Raw genomic sequence first — 11,928 nt, 5'->3', positions numbered from 1 at the left:
CCAGTTCACGTGTGCAATTCCAATTCTTGCTGTGTTGCTTTTCGTTCTGCACCTCATTTAAACTCATTCTGGGGCTAAATCCTACTCGCTGCTCACTCCGGCAAAAACACAAGTGCAGCAATAAAAAAAAGTTCATCTGGTTTCAACCACAGATCTTTCTCTGATCTGGTAATGCACCGAAGTGTTCAGTGGGTCTCCCAGCTGTTCTGCAAAATATGAGCACTTCCAGATCCTCCTTTGTATGGCCTTCTTTACTATCCATCAGCAAACCAGGCCTTTCCCATCTAATCCTACAAGTATGTAGCCCTGCATAGAGCCTGGAGTTGCATGCAGTGATGCTTGTGGGTCCCTTCCAGATCGAGATTGTGTATGATTCTGATACACCTCTTGATTCAAATTCTTTCCTCTCAATTACCCATTGCACCACCAGATCTTGCATCTGTCTTGCCTCATATGTGTAATTACATGCAAAGTGGAAAGGATGGAAGGTTTCTTGCTACAGCAGTGAAGTAACCGTAGCCAATGAAATAGAAGAGGCTTTGCAAAGATTCTACCCAACGAATCTTTACTTAACAGTTGTTTGTAAGTGTGTGTGTATATATATATATATATGTATGTATATATGAACCAAAACTTTTATCTGATGTGTCTGATTTTTTTGCAAAGGAGAGATTCCCGAGCTTCTGCATACAGTCATTAGCCGATGCTTTCCCATCTGCTCTTTGTAGGGAATATGCATGCTTGTTGATAGTATTAGATGTGTTAGTCAAGGGAAAAATCTCAGATCGTTGTGCATTAGCTCAGCTTTTCTCTGCTCTAGCAAGTTTGACTTATCATTAAACATCCCAGAAATGTCAGCTTTAAAAATCATTTCTACTTTGATGTTATTTTCCACTTCTTAGACATTGCCACTCTATTTCTGAGATTTTATTTTTTATTATAAACTTTTTTTTAAAGGCCAGAAAGCTAGAAATAAATTTAAAAAAAATAAAAAAAATAAAAAATCCACTTCTAATTCAGGAACAGAAACCAAACTCTTCTACATTTGGGCCATTTTTTGGAAAAAAAAAAACATTTTCCAATCTATTTCATTCTCCCTCATTGTTTGCTACACAAATGTATTGAAAGGAAAGTAGATTTTCTAGGCAAATAAAGTAATCAGATATTATGCTATGTAATAGCTAGTCTGGGTTTAAGCAAGTGTCTAGCCCAATGTTGATCCACAGTACATAAGCAATTCCCACTGGAGGTCAAGACAGAATACACAACACTTCAGCCCGAGCATTCCTTTGATCTGTGCAGCCATCAGAATTTTCCTTCTGTTCAGTAACCCTCAATTGAGCATAATAACTAATCAGATATATAGTCCACACAGCTCAAATTCAATGTTAACTTATGTTAATCAGCTGGTACAATGCAGTATCTGGCCTTGCACATGTGTGTTATTCCTACTTGCAGGCTGGAACAGAGTTTTTTTGGTTTTGTTTTTTGCTTGCTTGTTTCTATTGATTGTGATATTTTAATGCTAAGACTTCAGGGCTTGATTGTTCTCTGCAAGCCTTTCCTATAGACCTAAATAAAGATCTGAACTATATAAAAATCGTAGCATGGAGGCTCTGTGGAGACCAATCTTGGATCATTGCTACGAACACTTAATGATCCTTGAATTCACAAGGAGGAGAGAGGGGATTACTTATCCCATGAGTCCACTTTCACTGTATAGATTCAGACCCAAAGAAAAAGATGGCAATTTCCTTTCAGGAAAATTTCTGCAGATTTGATTCTGCAAAGAAAACACCGAGATGAAATGTAATTGAAATTAGTTGTTTGGTTGGCTGTGTTTTTGGCTGGATTTTCTGGTGTCTAATAGTGTGTGAGCTCTGAAGTTTTTTCCGAAGCTTGGACTGTAATAACAGCACACTCTTGTGTAGACTCACTACTGTCTAGTAAAAGCTGTGACTGTGCACTAAGAATACAGATAAAGTCTCCTTGGCCTCTTTCCGGCTGCTTCTTTTCACAAAACGTGTAAGAACCAGCTATATTTGAGATTTATACCCCTCTGTAAAATTTGGTGATAATTCAACTCACTAAAAATCATGCAGGCAGAAGATGGACACAGATGCCTAAGCACACACAGAACACGTAGTCACACAAGCCAAGGAGAGCAGGATAGAGAGAATCAAGGAACACAAATACAAAGGGTAATGAATAAAACAGTGCTCATTGAAAGACAGTTGTCACTTGGAGAAGCAAGACAGACTGGGAATGTAGTTCACAGCTGCATTCTGCTTGCTAGTGGTTTATATATATATATAAACCACTATATATATATATATATATTTATATATATATTTATAAAAAATATATATATGTGTATATATATATATATACACACACACATATATATATATATATACATATATACACACACACATATATATATATCACAGAATTGTCTAGGTTGGAAGAGACCTCAAGATCATTGAGTCCAACCTCTGACCTAACACTAACAAGTCCTCCACTAAACCATATCGCGAAGTTCAACATCTAAATGTCTTTTAAAGACCGCCAGGGATGGTGACTCCACCACTTCCCTGGGCAGCCTATTCCAATGCCTAACAAATACACACACACACACACACACACAGTAACAGAAAAAATGTCTATTAAAATGAAAACATGTTAACTTGCAGAGGAGGCACCCTGCTGTGCTGCAGACCCTGGCTTTGTGAACACCTTTCTTAAACCTATTTCCCTGGAAAATCTTCCCTCTTCCCGCAGAACTCCTGAGATGTGTGAGTGATGGCATGGCAGACACGATCTCATGGGAATGGAACCTGCTTTAAAAAATTAGCCTTTTTTACTCTTTTAAAGGGTCAGGCTCTGTAGTCAGAATTGTGGTAGGCAAATGTTATTTGATCACTAGGAAATTCTGTTTAAAGTTTTTCCTAACCAGGCAGGATGCCCTTGTACATGATACCCATCAAAGCTTTTTTCATGTGAATTTGTCCACTAATGTTTTGCACTCATGTAAACTTCCAGCATCTACACCATCCTGCTGCAAGGAACTCTACAGCCAAACTGTATTTTGTGAAGGTGATTTCCTTTTGTTTGCTCTAAGACTACATCATGACAGCTTCATGCCCCCATATTTAAAGGGCATGGGGCAGTATCTTAGATAAAGAAAACAACTCTTTGAAGTAATCTTCACCATCACAGTCAGTACAAGAAAGTATCTGGCCCCCAGGGTACTCTGGAGACCAACATAAGAGCCTTTATAGGGCACGTCAGATGTTCAAATACCTACAAATCTGAAAGTTACTAGACCTTGGTTTACCCCCACGTCAAGAGCTTTGAAAAGCCTCTGAGACCCAAAACGAGGAAGAGTGAAGGAATAAAAGTTCTCACCCTGAACTCCTTTTCTTTCCCTTTTTTTTTTTTTCTTCCTACAAGCTATCCAGCATGGTCTGAAACATCAGATATTTGATCCTGGCTTTGGAACTTTTTTAAACTATGTAAGTACCTTGACCATCTTCTGTATGTCTGCTATATTAAATATCATCCAGTAGCTATTGGCAGCAATGAAAGCCTTCCAGTTCAGCTCAAAATACTTAATTAGGCTCCTAAAGCATATTTTTATTAATCTGCCTTAAAAACCTAAAAATTAAGATTTGTTTTTTCTTATGAGGCTTCTCAATGTCTTGAAGAACTACTCAATCAGTCTCTCAGAGTAGATTATTTAATAAATTAAAAAAAATAGAGGGAAAAAATAAGTTTAATAAAGTCTTGAAGATTGATGAAGGTGATTTTCACTGACTCTCCATGGAGGAAAACTTAGGGCTGCTAATACCAAATATAATTCAATAAATCATTTTAGTAAGAGTGACCTAATTAACACTCAAGCTCTAATTTGAATGCATGAAGCTCATTATTTTGACACAAGGTTCACTCTCACATTTAAAAAAAAAAAAAAAAAAAAAACAACATTTTAAGGAGCAAAGTTTCTGCACAAGTTGGGCAGCAGATATCTTCCATGCAAATTCTGCTGCTGGTTTCCAAGTCTAGACTAGGAAATGATTTCCAGTAAATGAAGAAGAGGGGTTCCTAGAACAAGAGAAGTAGAGATCAGTAGTTTTGAAATTGAAGCTTGATTTATATGACAGTGATTACATAAAGGCTGAATTTTCTGTGGTGGATGCAGAGCTCTTCTGAGACCTGTATTCCTGCCTTTACATTTAGAAAGCTATACACAAATACAAACCTACGTACATTGTTCTCATTTTACAACTTTTGAGGAAGGTGTATGAAATTGGAAAATTGAATCCATTTATCTCATTAAACCAAAAAAAGAGTGGAATACTGTTCCATACAACTCACTTAATTAACTAACATCTGAATAAGTGCTTGATTGGAAAGACTGCCATTATAGACCAGGAGCCATTACCAGCAATTGTGCTTTTTCTGTTAGAGTAATTGAGGAGGGTGCCATGTGATTAGCCCATGGCTTTCCTGATTAATTTCTCATTTCTTTGTTTGCATTTGATTTTGATTGATTTTCTGTGCACTTTGCAAATGAACAGGTTGTCATGAATACAAAAGCACTCCACACACACAACAGCTACCAGAGCTCGGTTGTCTGTTTTCCTGGTATCTTCTTCACAGCTACTCATCCCTTTGCTGACCACCAGCTTTGACTTACAGCAACTGAACTAATGAGTACACCTGGATGCCGGTTTGCACAGAAACATGGTGTCCTTACCAGAAACACAGCAGGACACAACAGCACGGAGTCACATTGTTAATTTAGTATAAAATGGCAGACTATTCAGACACAAGTCTCAGTGCAGCATGGCACCGGATTTCTGCATACCTGTGGCATTTTTAGATAGCTCTGCTGATGCACAATAGTAAATATTTCAGGAAGGAAACAGAGATGAGGTCGTATCATAGGGCAATACCATACACATACGGTGGTGTCAACTTGCCCTGTTTGGTTTTGCAGTGAGCAGAATTACATGACATTGATAACAAAACCTTATTCCAGCTTTACATAGCTAGCTAGTAAATGCAGTGAGCTCCTTGGGAAGGTTGCAGCATGTTAGTATAAGTCTCATGGCTGGATTAGCAAGGCATATTAACACAACTGTGATGTGGTCTTAGAGGATTGGGAAGGAATTCACTCTTCAAGCTCTGAGGAAGTTTACACAGCATTTCTTGATCAACTCTAAGTCTTTTTGTTAATCAGGACATGTCTGGTTCCTGGGAGTCTGACAAGCTGAACTGCAGCTTGGAGCTTTGCCCTGACTTTGACAAGGGCAGATCCAAACATCTCCTCTAACCCTTTCCTGTAAGGCACAAAAGTGCAAAACATGAGCATGCTGTCCTCCAGGCAGAGTGGTGAGAAAATGTACTCAACTGCAAACATCTAGTTTTGCAAAGAAAGCCTCCCCTCACAAGCTCATTACCTGACACTGTGTTACAGCCCCTCCACACATTACTACCTCTCCTTCAGGTCACCATCCCTAATCACAGACCATTTGAAAGCTTCTTGCACTGACACAGCTAAGTGTTAATAGCCCACCACCAGGCTTGCAATTGTACTGCTCTTGGGACTCACAACACTTCACTGCAGATCAGTCAGTCAGGGGCAACTTGCTGAGCTGCAGTAGGTCTAGCACTGCTGTCACCTGGGCATGATCTTCTCAGCTGCAGATAAAATTCACCTTGCTCATGCACTGCCATATTCTTACAAAGCCAGTGGGAGAAAGTAGACATGTCCTTCCAGAAAGATGAGGATGTGAGGGCTACTGATCTGTAATACAAGAGAGAGTTCAAGGAAAAAGGGAAGGAAGTGCGCCACACTGTCAGTTCACCACAGAGCTTGGGTTTGCCTGGTAAGACAATGATGAATTGCAGCTTAGACTAATGAAGGGAAAGAGATCTCTGGGAGACTGCAGACCTGAAAACTTTCGCTGTTCAGTGACTGCAATAGCTCAAAATTTAAGGCAGTAAAGACAAAATATATCATGGATATCAAAATATCCAAGTTTTGTATCCTGCTTGAGGACTGAGATTTGAGACAGTTGTTTACTTTTTCACTCTTTTTGACCTCGTTTAGTTTCTTTGTGCCTAAATTTCTCCCATGAAAAAGCACATGATCGCATTACTTGACTTTATGTGGGGCTTGTGAGGAAGACGTGTCCAATATGGAGAAATACCATGCCTGTGGTTGGATGAGTGGATGGATAAGGTGAGAGTAAAACAGTATTAACAATCATAGAATATCTGAGTTAGAAGGGACCCACAAGGATCATTGAGTCCAACTCCTGGGTCCCCAAAGGACCACCCAAAAAAAAAAAAAAATCAGAGAGCATTGTCCAAACAATTATTGAATTCTGGCAGGCTCAGTGCTATGACCACTTCCCTGGGGAGCCTGTTCCAGTGATATCCAGCCTGAACCTCCCCTGTTGCAGCTTCAATACATAATACACTGATGTTAGGTAGAACTTAATTAACACTTTTTTCTGGGTAAGGTTTGATGCTGCCAGGTCATTGTATAAAGTCCCAGAAATACTTAAACACTAACTGATCAGAGATGTCTCAACAGTCCACTATTAAAGAAAAAAAATCTTATTAAGCAAAAAGCTTACACGCAGTTTGCTGGTTTCTTCATATTCACAGATTTCTTAGTCTAGCAGGGTAAAAAGCAAGCTGTTATTAAATAAAAAAATCATACTAGAGAAAACCCCAAAGAACCGCTTTCCACACATGCCCTTTTAGAACCGAGACTGGTTTCTATGTAGTTCCAGTTTAGTAATGTATATATATGTTCTTCATGCACTCATTAATAATTAATGTTAACAATATTTCTATATTTTTAAAGTCATATATTTTAAAATGTTCTACCAAATCTTTTATGGCCATATAGTCTCTTCACATTTTATCAAAACCCACCTGTCTGAACATTTAGCCTCCCAACCTTGTTACCAAAATTTTCTCATCACCTGAGAGGAATGCAGTCTTGCTATTCTCTAAACATATTCCATTTGAACAAATTAACAGAATATATTAACCTAATGCCTTTGATATGGAAGAAATCATTTTAATTTGTTTGGAAAAGTAATTGGCTAAACGTAACTGATTCCAATTTCCATTACACAAAGCACCAAAAGGTCCCAACTAGGCAGAACCTTTAGAAATTGAGTTTCCTCTTACTTGAAATTACCAAAGAATATGAACCCAAAATTACAGGCAGCAATATCAGATGGATATGCAAACAGGAAGATGAATTATCTGTTAAATCCAAATATACCATATATGAGTAATGGGAATTTGGTCTGATGTTTAGAAGTTCATCGGTCAAGAAACCTAGGTGTGACTTGTGACTCTTCCTTACATGTCATTAGGAAGGCAATTAATAGTTTTGTGCATCAGTTCATCATCAGCAAAAAATTGATATTATTATTCTCACCTCCAGAGGGAAGTTGTCTTGAAGATAAATATCTTAATGTTATGAAGCATTCAGATACTGCATGGACCAATTGTCTAGCAGGTTATGCAAATGTCAGTACTTTGTGCTCAGTTTCCTGAACCAGCAAGTGGTGTATAATTACCATTCTGTCCACAGCACTGCAAGAAATTAAATCCCAAGTGAGAATAGTTATACTTTTATTATCTCATGCTGCACTGTTGGAAAGATTGGAGGGGTTGTGCAAGTGGAAAATGAAACTGACTGTTAACAAGAAATGAGCTATAACTGTGAAGACCAATTAGAAAACAAGAAAAAAAAACATTCAAGGATATGGGGGTAAAAATGCAGAAACAACCATTTTGCTTTCAACTGTTTCAGAAACAGTGTCCTTTATAGCAGCACCATTAGGAATAGAAGATGGCAATTATGATTTTGTATATATGTGCCTGTGTATGTGTACTGTACTGTGTACTTGCACATTTGCATTTATTCATATTTGTACACTAGTACCTTCAATTGTACTTGAAAGTACACTTCAATTGGTGGTCATGAGTTCTCTATCCATCCCTCAGACATAGTTCACCAGAACAGAATGTATCATAACACGGCCTCTTACTAGTAGTGGTTTTAAAAATATGGAACAAGAGCCAACGTGGTATGATCCCCCTTAATGGAAAGCAGAATGAAGACATGGGGTTCAGGATAGAGAGAAGGAATAAGGATTCAAAGTCTTGAATTACTCCACATTTGAGTTTAGACTAATAGAAATTACATATTACATTTAAAGGATTACACTGAATTTTTAACAGCATGCCACAACACTATTCTAATGTCACCACTCAAACCTAATAGTAAGCAAGCTAGAGATATAGAGAGGTGCAACCCAGCTCCTCAGGGCATCAGAATCTTACACATTGAGCAAATGAGATAACAATTAAAAGCTTTTAGAGTGTGAAAAAGAGCACAAAAGCTCCTGAGATTTTGCACAGCCAGATACCATATTCTAGCATTTGTTGCTTGATAAGATGCTGATATACTCAAGATGATTCTTAAAAGCCAGATAAGTGTCCCTACTATTTTTTTCAGTAAGAAGCTGCTGGAGGAATAGTGAACATGGGATACTCTCCTTTTCACCTCATGAAAGAAACAATAATGATAACGATCCTGGAACTTCCATTCATACTGCCTGGTATTATGAACACTTCACAAAGACTTAAAATAATTAAATTGCCAAATACCTTACTATTTACAATAAGATATCTTTTAAAAGTTTTCAGAATCCCCACCAGACTCATTTTGTGATCTTAGGAAAATAAAGCACTCAACAATACTCCTAGACACAGAAAGAAAGGTGGGTCCTAAGCAGCCTTTTTTGCCTGAGGACAAAAATAACCTGTTGCTTCCAGTTTTAGATCTGATACACAACAGAAAACATCAGAGGGTCAACAAACCTAATTAGCTTCAAACCACAGACAAGCACATCTTAACTTCAGCCCAGATCTCCAAATAGCAGCCAGTTGGCAAAGGGAAGCTCAGCAGGTTAGCCATGTCCTCTCTGCCCACTTGCTAGAACAAATGGTGCTATTTCAGTAGCTATTTTCTGTGGCTGCAGGCAAGAGATTAACTCTCAGACTGACGAATTGAGAGCAGAACTAAATGAATCAACCCAATTTTTCCACTGGGTTCTCTAATTGCAATTCACCACCTAATAGGAAGAAGCACAATCTTTGATTTTTCCAGCATTTCTGCTGGGTAACACCATTACACTGTAAAGCCATAATACAGTACGAAAGTGCATACCTGTATGGATCTTCTGATGGTTTAGTGGAATTGGAAGAGTAAACCCAGCCCATATTACATGTAGAATATCTTCAACCCCCGTGGTAAAAAAGATAACCAGCAAACACAGTCTGCAAAACCTCCCTGCAATGAAGCAACATGGGAGAGGTGAACTCAGCATGTGACAGAAACTAAATTAGTGCATGAGAGAAATCCTAAGATTGTAGACAGGTGAGGGGGAGGAGTTATCTGAGAGGTAGAGAAAGCAATACAAGAGGATAAACAGAGGAACCAGGACACAGGGAAACTGAGGGAGAATTTCAAAGAGGTTGAAAACTGAAGATAGAGAAGAACAAAGATATGGAGATGGGGGGGAGGAGCAGGCAGGTACTTCAAGAAAGGGACAGAAGTGGAGAATGGAGAGTCTTGGTGGTCTCAGTGAAGGAGGCCCAAGACAGCAAATACAGGGTGTGAAAGCCAGATTGTGAAATTTGAGTTGAAAAGAAACAGGGAAAGGAAAGCCCAGGAGAAAGGCAGAGAAGAGCTGAAAGAAAAAAAATGTGTGTAAAGAAAAAGAAATGAATTAAGACTGAGAAGATGTGATCCTTTGGGAATGCTGTGGGATTGACATATGCTGAAGTATTCACAACCTAGCTCAGTGTTAGTTCTGATAAAGGTTCTTCTTTTGGCTCATCTACCACCCTAAACTAAAAACACTTACTAAAAATGTGACACACTTCCTGAACTTATTTTCTGTGGGATGGAACAGTAGGAAGCTTGTTTCAAGGGAGAAGCTGGTGCCATCCTCTGACTTGGAGATACACCTTCTCCATCCAAAAAGCTCAAACCTCACAGTCCTGACAACACCCTCCTATAAGGGAGGCACACAGCTGCCTACTAGACACCTCCGCACCCCCCTACTCAGATCTCTGGGGCTTGCCTGCTCTGTGATTATATCACTTCACTTGGCTCAGAGCAGCTGGCAGGAATAAACCTGATGGCTGTGTTCAGATCACTCATCTTTCACCTCCACCCCAATGGCATCCTCTCACACCCATCCATTAACACCTCCCAGCCTGGAGAGAGGGCAGGGACTGCCTCTGCCTTGCTTCTTGGCTGTTAATAACAGGCAGTAGATGGGAAGCCTGCAGGCTCCCTGGTGCTAAAAGGAAAGTTAGTTCCCTCTGGCTTGTCTGACCTCATTTCTGCAGGTTGGTTTTTTCACTTGACTTTTCTGCTACCCTGGACCACAGTGTTAAGGAGATGGCAAGTCTGTTCCTGCATGTGAGCTTTTCATCAGTTATCTAGGCAGGCTGCAAATAAGAGGTGGCCACAACGTTCAAGTAAAGTTTCTAAAGGGATTGATTTCCCGTTCCCCATGCATATCCTGAGATCATCACACCAGCAAAGAATAATTGCCACAAGTTAGCTATGGTCAAGTAAAGTCATTTCCCTTACTGAATCACATTCTCCAGGGTCTGTGGTATGTGTAAACTGAGTCTAGATCTAAATTGCTTCATGATCAATCAGCTATCAAATAATGCTTTAAAATAGCTGAAACTGAAGCCTTTGGATCACACCAGGAAATACCTGAACTTGTGACCTTATCATTTACATTTCCTACAGAAGCTGTTGAGGAAACAGGGCTAGTTTAATCCCTCCCAGGGAAATGGCAGTCCCCAAGCATGAATGACCCCTTAGGGGAGAGAAAGAGGTGCTTCTAAGGGTGTCCAAACAGCCAGTTCAGATGCAGGTGTCTGCTTTGCATTGCAGGTGGCTACGCTGGCCAGATGAACACCGGGGACTGCACAATAAACAAACAAACAAAGCTAATGAGGGCTAATCCTTCATTATCAGTACTGATTCCACTGGTCTTTACAGCAAGACTTTATCACAAGCCGATTTAAAGAGGAGGAGGGATTAAAAGGACTAATTTTTCTTGATGTTTTAATTGCCTTACCTACACGATCAGCTGTCTGAGACGAAATAGTGTAAATGTCAAAGGGAAGGAGTATCTAGACACAGAAGGGAATCTCCTGCTTTGAGAATTGATCAAACCTCCACAGAAGTTCAGAAACTTTCCAAAACCTTTTTTTTCATTTTTTCTTTTTTCTTTTTTTTTTTCTAATCTCTCCAGAGATCTTATTTATGGCAATATATTGGAAGTCTAATCTTCAGAGTGAATTGGCATACAACCTTTTCAGTGGCCCTAATGAAAGATACAATCTTGTAACGGTTTGCAAAATACTCAATATAAAGTCTTGGAGCACTAACAGAATAAGTTGCTTTGCAAATGCAGATCATTTTGGCAACTCTTGAAACCACCTGAACCACCCATAAACTGGAGCAGTCTGGGGGGAAAAAAAAAACACAAGCGCTACTAAGATGCTTTATCAAAGTTTTCTTCTGAATGTTTAAAGCTCAATGCACCATTAGCATGAAAATTGGACTTACTCGCATCCACTCAGAAGCAAGCTGGGGCCAGCTTGCAAAGGCACCCTGTGCATAACACCTCTACTTGGAAACCAGGGCTTACAGGTACTGCAAAATATTTTGTGGAAAGCCCAATTGCAAAAGGCAGGAACTGTAAAAATTCCCAATGGTGTTTACTGCAGAGTCCCTGCAGAGTCCCTGCCAGTTACACACACACCAGAACCCCTCAAAATATTGAAGAACAA

At 39.3% G+C, this 11,928-nt stretch overlaps 1 long non-coding RNA gene across 1 annotated transcript; it reads right to left on the bottom strand.

Moving 5' to 3' along the window:
* Positions 1 to 3,699: 3,699 nt before the first annotated feature.
* Positions 3,700 to 10,161, bottom strand: LOC106016403 (uncharacterized). Its single transcript, XR_001189061.5, has 5 exons — positions 9,972 to 10,161; positions 9,272 to 9,394; positions 7,472 to 7,629; positions 5,618 to 5,812; positions 3,700 to 4,104 (listed from the first exon to the last, which is right to left on the bottom strand). It is a non-coding gene; the product is annotated as an uncharacterized lncRNA (long non-coding RNA).
* Positions 10,162 to 11,928: the final 1,767 nt, after the last annotated feature.

The sequence above is a fragment of the Anas platyrhynchos genome, chromosome 7 (genome assembly GCF_047663525.1).
Source record: "Anas platyrhynchos isolate ZD024472 breed Pekin duck chromosome 7, IASCAAS_PekinDuck_T2T, whole genome shotgun sequence".
NCBI lineage: Eukaryota > Metazoa > Chordata > Aves > Anseriformes > Anatidae > Anas > Anas platyrhynchos.
The sequence above is the reverse complement of the archived record's forward strand: the minus strand, read 5'-3'. Positions and strand labels throughout refer to the sequence as shown.